We start from the raw sequence: 13,631 nt of genomic DNA, 5'->3' as shown, positions 1-13,631 counted from the left end.
TCCAATGACTGTAATTCTGTCAATTTTCACACTATCGCAATACAATTTGAATGCGATACTAACCACTGGTTGCTTATCAATCTTGCCAAAATTCAAAATTATTATGCCATAAAGACAGATTCTAGAAATTTTTATTTTATAAGCGTACCAAAAATTTCCAAAATAGTCGGTCAAAAGCTGTAATTTTGGTAATTTGAACGCTATGAAGACGAAATTTGAGGAGCGTACTACTTATTAGTTGTTTATCAAGTGTGTCAAAATCCGAAATTACCTATATAAGTAATGTGAAAGAAACAAATTCAAGAATTTTTTATTGTTAGATCAAATAAAAATTTTCCAAAAAAAACTATTTTTACTTATAACTGTAATTCTGTTAATCCTCACAGTGTAATACAATCTGTGTTTTCAGTTGCATTTTTATCGCTTCATCGTCAAACATCACGTGTTTAGCTATAAACGTACCCACTTTTTTCACGAAGTAACAATGATTCTGAATTTGAAGTAATTGTATTCAAAAATGTAAAACTGAAAAGATTGTTTTCCAAATTAGTCTGATACCATAACTATTTTCTATATCGCATTTGTTTTAAATGCAATAATAGCCATTTTCACATTGAATGCGTTAATAGTTCTTGTTACCATAGCAACGTCAAAAATTTTGTCAAAACATAAGAAAAATCAGGAAAAGTAACAAAAACTCATTTCATAAATTGAAAAAGTATTTTAACATTCTATTTCCAAATTATTTGTTGTAGAGCTATTTCCACAGTTATTTTGAATGCGCTACTAGTCATTTCCACATCGTAGATGCGTTTATATCTTCGTTACCATAACAACATAAAAAAAGTGTAAAAAATTGTACGTATTTAATATGCAAATCAGAAAAAACAGCATAAAACTCGTTTTACAAAATTGAACCCGTGTTTTAATACAAGCTTTGTTTTAAATGCGCAAATAACCGTTTTTTAATTCTAGTTTTTTAATATACAGGGTATCCCAGAATTCGTGCCCCAGAGAACAAAGGCTTATGAACGCAACAAATTTGAACCATTTTCAATTTCAAAACAAAAATTTTCTAGCTCAAAAAATAATCGAGTTAAGACAAAAAAGTGGTAGCCAATCCGGAAGCTGAATAGAATTTGAAAATCGGTAACTATGGACACATACTATCGTCCAGTGGTCAGGTAAACATTACACTCTCCTAAGAAATTTTAATCCATCTCTAGAATAAGCTTCCGGTATTGGTTGTATTTTTTTATTATTTCTCGAATACTATTAAACTTAAGCAATTTTTGTTTTAAAATTTACCATCTGTATTGCTGCCGGCACCCTCCCTTGCTCTCTGGATCATGAGTTCTGGGACACCCTGTATTTAATATATTTATTAACCAAAATTTGCAGCCGAAATTTTAATATTTTACACATTATGGTCTGTCAATAAATTTATAAATTTAGAATGTGAAGCAATTGAAGCAATTGAAAGTTTCAAGGACCAACTTTTAATAATAGGTATGAAAGAATTTCCACATTTCTTTAATTTTATTAATAACATCAAGTTTTAATTTAATACAACAATAAAAAAAGCAACTGCAAGCTTGAAGAGAACCTAAAAAACCTTTAACAGAGACAAACTACCTATGTATGAGGTTCAAAAAAATCTAAACAAACTGTAGAAAGAATTTAGAAAGAATCTAATGAAAATTTAACAATAGGTAATCAGCAAAAATTTAGAGAATACACAGTAGTTCCGCGGTATCCGCGGACTGACCGCGGATAGCAACAAATGCTATTTATTACATCTGTTACATACATACAAATGATAATATGTACTAAAATAAGATACAGATAAAATTTAATAAACGATTATGGAAAAAGTTGAAACCGGACAATCCATACAGCCGCGGACACAATCTTAGACGACAAGAATTATTACATAGTTCGAAATCCCTTGTATATGATACATATAAAACATGATGAATTGCGGGTAGCAAATCCAAAGCTAGAAAAAATGCGTATAAACCGAAAATAAATGAAACGGAGAAACGGAGTTCCCGACCGCAGATACATGAAATCGCAAATGCCGAATGCGCGGATACGACGAGAGTACTGTATTTCAAAATTTAAAATCTAAAAACTGAAAATACATATTACACAAGTAGGAATTCAAATGTTTACAAATGTTGAATCAAAAAATTAGGAAAATGTTTTGTCTGTAAATACTTTACAATACTTCATAAAATGTTAAAGCATTTGTTTTGTTTATTTGCACAGGTAAAAATTAGACATCTAAAGCTTAATAAAAATTTCCTGCAATATGAGTTCAAAATTTAGATTTTTTTTTGAGAAATTTAGAGAATGAAAAATTTTAAATTTACAATTTGAAAATTAAAAATGTATATGTAGAAATCAATTTGAGAATATAGCAGCAGAAATCTTTAAAAAACAGTCAAAAATATGACAATTTTAATCAAAAACTTTAACTGTAGTTTGGAACCTAAAAATTACAAACAAAAATTGTAATTTGAACTGTCAAAATTAAAACATTTTAGAGTAAAGACAAATTTCTTTTAGTTTAAGTTAAAATTTTTGATTTTTTGTATACAAGTTTTCAGAGTAAAAAAATGCAAATTTAGAAATGAAAAAATAAAAGACTAAACAGAAATTCCATATTTTAAGATATACAGTATGTCCCCGGATTGAGTTCACAAGAAGGAAAAAAGTCTATTTTCCATTTTACAAAAAAAATTACAAAGAAATAACATTTTTTGCTTATTTCAAAACAGATAAATCTGCAATTAAAATTTCAAAATTATTAGTTTGTAATCTTAAAATTATTTTTTTCATTAGTTTTAATTATTAAATTTTGTAATCGTATTTAAATAATAGCAGGCTGTGGATTCACAATATCAAATAGTGCGTTAAAGATTAAAGGAAAATTTACGCAATAATGTGTGAGTATTAAAAAATTGGCAAAGAAATGCAATTGCATCCTTAACAGTAATTGAGAAAATTCGAAACAGTCTTAAAGAGTTACGAGTTAGAATTGAACTATGTGCTAAAACAGGTAATGGGTCAATCAAATAGTGGAATTTGGTTTGAGATAAGGGGGAACAAATTTCATTCCTTTGCCATTTTTTGCAAAATTAAAGATAAAAAAATTCTTCGTTATTTTTTGTTTTTTTCGATCTTAAGAACACAGCTTGATAATATTAAAGTTTTAATTAAAGATTTATTTATTTCATAAATTTATTTCAAATTAAGCAAAAAATATTATTCCTTTGTCATTTTTTTGTAAAATGAAAAATAACGTTTTTTTTCCTCTTGTGAACTCAATCCGGGGACATACTGTAGAAACAGTAAATTGTAAATGAAATTTGATTGCTAATTTGTTGTATTCTATGCAAAAAACCTTCAAAAGACAGACTGCACCAAAATCTGTTCAAAAAACGCCTACTTTTTACACGTTTGTAAATAATAATTAAAAAGAATAAAAAAAATATAAGCATAAAATCTAAAAATTAAAAAAAATCGCGGAATTATGAGAAAATGTAAGGATTGCGTATTTATGAAAATGCAAGGTTCAAAAATGAAATAAAAGACCATTAAATTTTAGGAGGACTAGCAGAATTTAACTAATCTTTAATCTAGAGGAACCAGACAGAATCTAAAGTGTATTTAAGTAAAATCCACGGAGGGTCTCAGGAAAATACGTATATGTAAAGAAATGAAGTCAAGAAAATTTAAACAGAAATTTCAAATACAAATTGTAATGTAAAAAAATTGTAGAGAATATAAAATTAATAGATATAATTAAAACTAAAGAGTTTAAAGATGACAATCTAAGAAGAACCAAAAAAGAAATTATACATACAGGCGCCCGCAAAATGACGCACCACCGTGTCAGTTTTCAGCCATTTGTCACTAGATTTTTCCGATTTTTTTTGCACCATCCTTTTGTGCAAAATGTCCTTTAGATCCCCAATTCATTTAAACGTAAAATTATTGCACAAAAATCGTTAATTCTCCCATTAAACTTTTACTCTTCAATCCATCATATCTCGCAAAATTAAAGCCATAAAATTCCATTCCACCCATACTTTTCCTACAAAGACCTTTTAGGGTTCTTAATCATACTACTAGCCTTTATATTTTTTTTAACATTTTTCCGGTGATCTTTGGCATTGTCCGATGATACAGTGTCACTGTGGTGCGCGACTTTCCGGACACCTGTATATCTATGTATTGACAAATAGAATTTAGAAAATCTATTAAAATCAGGTAAGCAATGTGTAAATACGTCAAAGAAAATTTATAGACAATTAGAAAGTTTTAGGATTAATTTGAAGAGAATCAAAAGAGAATAATCAAAAGAAAATTTAAATTTAACCGAGAATTTTTGTGAATAATAGAACTAGCGAAGCGACGCGCCACAATGGTAAAATACATACAATGGTAGCTGTAAAATACAAGTTATTGTCCGTCCAAAACGAAAGAGAAAAATAAAACACAAAAAACGTGAAAAAATAGCAAAGAAATATCAGAATAGGCGCACCAACTTTTCCCCATTGATATACAAAAAACTGCTTGAATTGTTGATTCCATTGCCTTCTGCATCGCATTAACACTTCATTACTTTTGGTTTCTTTGTTCCGGAAACCAAAGGAAGTCACAATCACCGCCTCGCTGAAAAATCGGAATCGATGGCGCACGGAATATAATTTGCTTAATTGAGCGAGCTGAAAGTTGAAAGCTTAATGTGATTAGGGTTGTGCGTTCCATTACTTTGGCAGGACTGGAGATGATTGGCTCTTCTTTATAAAGATACTCAATAGTTCAGTTTTCATACAGGACATTCATCATTCCGATGAAAATTGCCGATGTGTCCGATAATTACGTCGCATCATCCCCCAAAAACTCGGCCCGATTAAAATTATTATGTAATCCTTCATGCATCATTAATTTTGTATAATTATCCTACTAATGACATCAACAGCACAAATAACTGCTACATTAATGTGATAGGAGAGACACTGGTTCACATTGAGATGAAAAAAATAATTCCCAAGATTCAGATGGGCTGGATGGAACTGGTTAGAACTGATTCGAGATTTTATGTCGGCAAGCAAGTAGGTCACTTTGGAATTTTTATCAGGTTTGTTTATAGGACACTAAAAAAATTGAAAAACAGAGAGATGACCCCAAAACCAAGTTTTCATTATTGATATTTTTTAGACCACACTGTCTTTAAAGCATCACCGTTTACACCTCTTTGAAACTTTCAACAGAAGATGAAATTTATGATATTCACGATTACGAAACTCGTTTCGCTGAAGGCAATCGTGAGATTACATAATCAGTCAAACAATTTAAATAAACAAACGCGAGGCTTTTTTCGATTAAAATATTATCGACAAATCTTGAGCGATTTTCGTATAATTAATCCCTGTATTAATTATCGAATTTGCCGCCCTTTTTAGTCTCTTAATTATTATCAAATATCTTTGGTAATTAAAAGTTTGATTAATTTTGCTTCCAGTGCGTCTTAACGAAAAGTGATGAAAGGCAATATCAAAGCAGGAAATAGTTTCAGGTGTTGGTCACCTTGAAATCAACATTTTTATGCTCACCTGAGTATAACACGTTTGACTATTTACCACAATGAAGTTGAAATACTTCCAAATTTACTTGGCCCTGTTCCAAAAAAATACAAAATCAATCGCTTAACTGAAATGTTTTCATTATCAATAAACGAAATGAGTACAATGTTGTAGCTTTCAGTTTAAATTAAGCAAAACTATGCAAATTAATTCCTGAACTTTCATAAGAATAATTGTCTGTATCGATGTGTCATGATGTTTGATGAATTCTAATCAAATCCATCTTTTTATTCTAAATGCAAGAATGTGGAAGTAAATCGTAAGCGAAAGCTAATTATACACTTTAAACTTTGTTTTCCTCCGCCCAAACTGTTAATAATTGTTGTTTTCTGGTAATAACAGACAAGTGCCAAAATATTTGATCTCAGAAGTATGTGCGTAGAGTTTGGAATTCTGCCAATGTGTCTCAAGGAATTACCTGATATGTTAAAGAGGTGTTAATGTTGAAAAGCGGATTCAAAACAATAATTAAATGCTTCGTTCGTGTTAGTTTTATAATTAGCACGACATTGTTCGTTAATGGAGGTATTTATTTCAATTTTTTAACTTTATTTTGCACGTTTTATTGTTGATAAATACGAGTGTTAGCGGTGAAGTGCAATCTTTTGGCGGTAGATTAACACTTCTTGTATTGGCGAATTAGGCCCATTTTGAGTTAGACAATTTTTACGTCAAAAAACTATTCAGATCTGACTCACTAACTTCCTTTTTGTCTTTATTCGGGAATTTAGGGTTCTTTTGTCAATTAATTAATAATGTGTCAAATACTGTTATTCTCGGATTCGGTGCTTTAACAGTTACATAGCAACGCTCCTTAAAGCACTGTTTTGTGAGTTGGTATTAGTGTCAATTGTTTAGTGAAACCATAAATAAAAATCAATAATAAAAGTCATTTGATCACAATTGACACGTGATCTTTCACCATCTTAACCCTTCTAGAAATGTCTCTAAATGGAAACTTGGAATTATAAAAAAAAGTCAAAATAATGCCTCCATAGAAAAAATTATATAAAACACACGTTTCATAAAACAGTCTGGCGCGCTTGTGTCTTAGAAAAGTCGCCTAACGCCTCGTTTATACTGATACAGCTTTATTCCACGTGTACTCTACAACAATTTATCTACGCCTGTGTTGCGTTTTGTTTCTATTTTTATTTATTTTTTGTTGTAAACAAAAAAGAAAAATCACAATTTATATGTAATTTTGTGCATCAATTGTAAAAAAATTGCAAATTTCAAAACTTCTTCTTCTTTAAATGCAGTTTTAACTCTTGAAGCTAAAATCAAAATGTGTGCATGAGACAACAATTGAAAAAATGTTTTTGAGACGAAAAAGAATCAATCAGAAAGTTTAGCACAACATGACGCCCTCAATGTTCTATGCAAAGACAAAAACAATTGTGGATTACAGGGTGGTCCTGGCTCATTTAAAAACGGCACTTATTAAGAAGATCAACAACTACATGGAGGAACCCAAAAATAAACGAGGAGAATATCCCATGAACAACGAAGTCAAGTTTGTTCAAATCAATCTATAGAAAAAAAATCAGAAGCACCCATGCAGGCAACAATCAAGGTAAAAAAGATCAACTCCTCCTTGCAGGAGTGGATCCTTGTTGATCTTTTTTACCTTGATTGTTGCCTGCATGGGTGCTTCTGATTTTTTTTCTATAGATTGATTTGAACAAACTTGACTTCGTTGTTCATGGGATATTCTCCTCGTTTATTTTTGGGTTCCTCCATGTAGTTGTTGATCTTCTTAATAAGTGCCGTTTTTAAATGAGCCAGGACCACCCTGTAATCCACAATTGTTTTTGTCTTTGCATAGAACATTGAGGGCGTCATGTTGTGCTAAACTTTCTGATTGATTCTTTTGACTGTTATTAGAACCACGATGAATTAGAATACCAACCTGGAATCAAACTGAGAAAGAAAAATGAAGTTAGTAAGTTAAGAAAAGAAAACCACTCAGAAGAAATTCAAGTCACCAAGGCTCGCAATGCAACAGAGCTTGAAAAAAGAAGAAGAAAAAGACCAAATGAAAAAAAATCCAAAAGCACGGATGAAGAGAAGAAGAAAGAAACTCGTCAAAGCAAGACCATCAAAAAAGAAACCATGGAGTAAAAACCCCACCAAAGCTTTGTAATTTTCTAGTTTTGTGTTTCAATGAATGAACAATTTATAATAAACAATACAAGAATTTGCCTTGTTCGAACACCTTGTATGACTCATTTTCAATAAGACACAAGGTCATATAACCTCTTCCTATTACAAAGTGTTGAAAAATGTTGATATTTTATCTGGGTTTCTGCCTAAGTTATAAAATGAAAGCACGTTTATTTCGCACGTACAGCAAAGAGGATTTTTTCTACAATCGCAGAAAAAGGATCTAACGCATGGCCTCGTTGGACAAAATTCACATCCAGTGCATAAAACATTAAACTTGTTACAAAAATAGCCATTTGGAAACAAGAACATACTGGCTATCTGTCTTTCTTATTTATTTACATGTACAACGCATAGAATGTTGATATTTGATATTTTTTTGTCATATGACCATTTCCTCATTATTCTCTAACCGGATATCCTCTGGCGACACATTCTATAATCGTATGGCTGAAATTTTCGTATAAAAATGTCCACAAAATTAAGGAAAAGTCAACATAAATGGTACATCTCTTTTTAATAAAGCAATAATAATTCATTTAAAGTTATGTAATTGAATCTATTCATTTACTGAACTACAAGATGTAGACGTTAAAAATTCAATATAAAAAGAAACTACACGAGAAAATGTTGATGAACTAAACGGTCAAAACAAATGTTTGCCACTATTTCATTCAAATCGGTTTTGTTTCAATGCTGCCATTTGCACCACCTCTGATTAAATTTAACTTCTAATTAAATTGTATAGTTATCATTCATTAGCTTTAATTGTTAAAACTATTTATGTAATTTAATTAGAATCTAAAATTAATCGTAAAGCGGTCTCAACAAAATTGAATCAACGGAATTTAACTTCAAGTTAAAGTAACTATAAGCAAAGAAGTGTCAACCCAGTCAATGTAAAAATTATCCCTATTACTCCACTTTACAATAGGTAGTCAACAAAATTTAATTTACTAATAAATTAGCGTTTGACCATGATGTAGTAAACAGAAGTTAAGGTAATACCTACTTCTTCAAAAATCTAAAGCGACTTTGACATATTTTTGACCTTTAGCGCTTAATGAAAAAATTAATAAACATGCATTTGGTAACATTACAATTTTTTTTGATAAAAATATAATAATATCCATTCACAAAACATAAAAGTTACTATGGATGGCGATAAAAAATAACCCTAAACTGAACAGTTGGTAAGGTTGATAACCAAATGGACATTTGACAATTATAATGCCCAAATTTCAAAACAAAATCTTTAATTTTGACTCACTCTGCAAGAAAACGTAAGAAATAGATAATTTCTGCATTGAGCAGTTTCAAGAAGACACTAAAAAGGTCTCTACGGTAAACTAAAATTAAACAAACTAAACTGACATTGACAACAAACTTCAAAGTACAGTCCTATGAAATGATGATTGAAAAATACACTCTGATTTTACAGAAATCAAAGGTAATTTGATTTTTATATTTTGTGAATGGATATTACATAATTATAAGTAGTAGAAAAAAAGAAGATTATATCATTAAGGGTAAAAGTAAGTCTTTTTGTGATAAGCCAAGAGATTGAGAGCCGAAACAAAGTCGAGGCTTGCAACTGGGCGAAGCACAAAAAGACCTTCTACTCTGAATTTGCCTTACTTCGTTAGTTTCAAGCCGGTGATTACGAACGTTAGATGTACGTTTAATAATTTCTGATTCTGACAACTGACAGCGCCGTCTAACATAGGATAATAAGTTTGTCATTTCGGTTTTTTGCAGCTTTTCCTGTTTGGAACACATTCACTTGTCAATAAGTCATGCATCTATTGATAATAAAGCTAAATTTCAGCATGAGAACTGCCTCACAAAACCTCATATTTTTATTGATGGCATTTCAATTCCGCTGTCTAAAAACAGGCGAAAAACGGTCGCTGCAACCGTTTCTATAGAGATACAGAAAGGCGCACTTTTTGACCGTTTGAAGATAAAATCATGTTCAGTACACTCGCGAAAAGCTCATAGCGAAAGCTCGCACATAAGCAGCTCGTTTCACTATGAGCTCTTTTCCGCACTTGTTCTGTAAATAACTACATATTACATTTTGAACTGTGACTTTTTATACAGACAATATACAGAATGTCTCACAAATGTGAAGAAACCGTTAACCACAACTCTGTCTTGCACTTTGAGAGGAAATTTCCGAAAACAAAATTTCTAAACTAATTATGTTTATGTGTTTCAAATTAGAGCAAATAATCGTACCAACAAATCAGACATAAAACTCCTTTAAAATAACAAAGTTGCCTTAAATCAGGTAGAATTACCTACCGATGTGTTACTGCATTCCAAAATTTATAGTCTCTCGTGTAACAATCACCAAAGGTTTACTAAAACAACAGTTAAAAATGAAAATGCGCACGTGTTGCACATCGAACTCCTACACGACTAACTAAAAAACAGTTAGCGTACGAAAACAAACATCTGGAAAGATTAAATTGGTTGTTATAAGTGTTTAATTTTAGCAATATTAAGTTAAATTTCAGATGTGTCCTTTCAGGGTTTCGCTATTAATTTATTTAGTCATTACATGACGGAAATCGATAGAGCTGATCTGAAATCTCGTTTGGGGAATACTTGGAATCGGACGCGACAAATGTTCCGTGAGAGTGCATCACAACACTAATAACTAGGTAATAACAGATATTTTATTAGATGTTTGGATCTATTTCTAGTTTAATGTCATATTTTGCAATTATGTGCGCTTTCATTCGAAAACATGCATAGAGTGGGACAAAATAGTTATTTACATTCGAGCAACTGAAAGTAAGATTTTACGGCTCAATAGCAAAGTTTGCAGGAGAAGGAGAGACGTATAAGCCTTGCAGTGTGAGAATCGTAAAATCTAAAACTGAATTAAAAATGTGAAACTTCTAATAGATGGCGCCATTAATAAAATTAATTTTTATTTTGTTTTTTTAAGCTTGAAAAACCATCTTAAATAACGAAAAAAATATAGAAATAATACTTTGGGGTATAATATATCTTTGCTGTGTGGTAAAGGTTCCTTTTAACTGCCCCTGAGCGGTGTCATTTAACTTTTTGACCGTTCATTAATGAGGACCATTAATGCACCATTTTTTATTAGTCACTGGTGGCAACAGAAGTCAATTTGTGTCTCTGCACAATGAATACGAAAATATTACTGAATCGAACTCGCGACTTACAGGTGCGTGAATGGTTGCCACCGAGCTGTCTCAGCCATGCATGCGCAAGTTTAATTCTGCACGCGTCTATTAAACGCCAGGTTTAGTTATTTAAGATGTCATGTCATGTCATGTGAGCCATTAAACTTCCATTCTAAGCAGGCCATGCAATTTGACGTATGTCGACTTCATACTCGAAAGATGTCAAATCTCTCAAATACTTAGTTTTCATACGTCAAAACTGCTGCGATGGTGTTAGTTACGACATGATTTTTTCTCACAGCCAATTGCAAATGAAAATTTAATGGATCACACGATACAAAAGTTTTTCGTTAGTACATGAGGGGTTGGTTTAAAACGCGAGTTTATGAGTGTTTTAAAAGCCATGGATACCATGAAAGGTCATTATAAACATGTATCCTACAACGTTTTATCTACAATTATTTTCCATTACCAATTTATACATAAAGTTAATTAGAAATCGTCTGTCATCAAACGTAAAAATAAATAAAATTTGACAGCTGCTACTTTTTATGCCTAGTTTGTGCAAAAAACATTTTGCACGATAGTAGATAAAATAATTTCAATAAATTTCGTACCCATGTTACTCGACGATTAATCAACTTGTTTGTGATTAAATTGCATTTACTTGGAAGAAATGTTTCATTAAATAATTGTATTTGCATTTAATTAAAAATGCGAAACCTGGGAATTCACATGAGTGCGTTCAAATAGTGATGTAATACTTAGAATACTGTCCTGTTTATTTAGTACATTGTAGATAAATTAAATAAATAAATTTTGTGATAATAATTAAATTTTAAATAACGAAGAAACTAGCCAAAATCGGTCCTCAAAATAAAAAATAAATCAAAAATAAATTACACAAGCAATAAAACATCGAATAAGAAAAAAAATCTAAAAATGGTGAACTTTATAAGGAAAAGGGTAACTGATCTATAGAAGTTATAGAAATAGACCTAGATTACTGGATTTTTTACATACCAAATATTAAAATTAAAGTGCGTTTAATGCGAAAATTGTTTAAACGATAAGAATCAACGGAAATCAATAAAAAACGTATATAATAAGTTTGCTAATCAAATGGAACTTCACTTAAAATTGCAGAATAATTTAGTATTTGGTCATCAAAACATCAAACAATGCATAAAGTTAAAGAAGCAAACAAGTAACAATATTGAGAGAATTTTCTAAAAATAAAAACATAAAAAAAGAAAAGAGTGTTTGTCTACAGCCGTGATGTTAAAGAACTATTATATGACTCATTTTAGTTAGTTAATGAGTTCTATTACATAACTTATTGTATATGTGTAATAAAAAAATGCACTTTATAGCGTACTCATCGTACAAATAGTTCTACAATGAAGATACACTCATTTTTCATTATACAACTCATTTTGGTGACATTGGTGACTTTAATACACCTGTCAAACAGTAAAAAATATTAGCAATGACCACTCGTAGATAAAACTTCCTATGTCACTCGCTTAAAATGTAGCATTACTCTCACTTATATTATAAATAATTAAGTATTATGTTAAAAACTTGAATTCATAAAATGCGAATGTAACCGAAACAATATTTTTCAGTTTAGATAAATGCTTGCTCCTTAACCCAACAAATTATTTTCATCTTTGTTTTAATTAATTGTTGCATCCATCATAATCAACTTTTAAATTACGAGAAATTAACGCATTAAATTGTGGTAATGACTTTAATTTGAATTTTTCTCATAACTAAACATTTCAGCTCCACATGACTTCCAGATAAGTATTACGACTCGGATGAGATAATAAATCGCGCTTGTGTAATACTCATCGAAAGCAACTACCGCCTTCGCCGCCCACATTTCCTTCAATCCACCACCACCTGTAGCTGTGCACTCTTTTGTGCAACAAAACCGCGAATTGCCAACATCGTCCCCGGCTCTCGTTCCGAATTCTCGTCTATATTTAAACAATAAAAATAGCGCAAGCAAACACAGGTAAGCATTCCCGCAAAATCCCACCAACCGTGGCGCAACGGCACAGGCAATGATCGCAAAGGAAGTGTTTAATAAAAGTAAATTATCAATGAAAATAACTCTAGACGAACCGATCCGACTGGGAAAAAAGCGTGCGATCAGAAAAAAAAAAGTGCACGTGCGACGCGGATTTCGTCGAGTCGCTGTGTATATAAGATAGTATTTACCGTTCAACAGGTAGCCAGAACAGCGTTTCGCATCCGTCACTGACAGCACCAAACAGCCGCACTGAACACTCGCAGTCGCCGACGAAGCGCCAAAGTTGCCCGCGAACTGTTCCACCGATTCTGATTCTGTGCCGTGATGTTACCAATTGCAGTCCCACCGGATCTCGCGAATCGCCGAGGGGATGGCTACGCCAATTGTAATTGATGCCGACGGATTTTTGACGTTGCTGCCTGCTTTCTGATGGAAAAGTGAGGGAGGTGGTAGGATGCATTCTGCTCCCGAATACACTCGATATAAGAGAAAATCGATTCCAGAAGATTGGCAATCAAGAATAGGCACCTTTGTTTGCGTACATACGCACATGCAGAACTGCAATTATCCGGAAAAAGAATTTGGGTCATGTATTACAGTTTG

General features: G+C 31.6%; 1 protein-coding gene across 1 annotated transcript in view; it reads right to left on the bottom strand.

Annotated features, from left to right (window-relative positions):
* Eaat1 (Excitatory amino acid transporter 1) overlaps window positions 1-13,404 on the bottom strand; it is a 43,468-nt gene extending 30,064 nt beyond the window's left edge. The window contains exon 1 of the mRNA XM_088042505.1: window positions 13,217-13,404. The gene's annotated coding sequence lies outside the window, so the exon portion shown is untranslated. The remainder of the gene's footprint in view (window positions 1-13,216) is intronic.
* Window positions 13,405-13,631: the final 227 nt, after the last annotated feature.

The sequence above is a fragment of the Gnatocerus cornutus genome, chromosome 1 (genome assembly GCF_029298725.1).
Source record: "Gnatocerus cornutus isolate USDA-ARS CGAHR chromosome 1, icGnaCorn1.1, whole genome shotgun sequence".
In the NCBI taxonomy this organism is placed as follows: domain Eukaryota; kingdom Metazoa; phylum Arthropoda; class Insecta; order Coleoptera; family Tenebrionidae; genus Gnatocerus; species Gnatocerus cornutus.
This window is presented reverse-complemented; position numbering and strand designations above follow the sequence as displayed.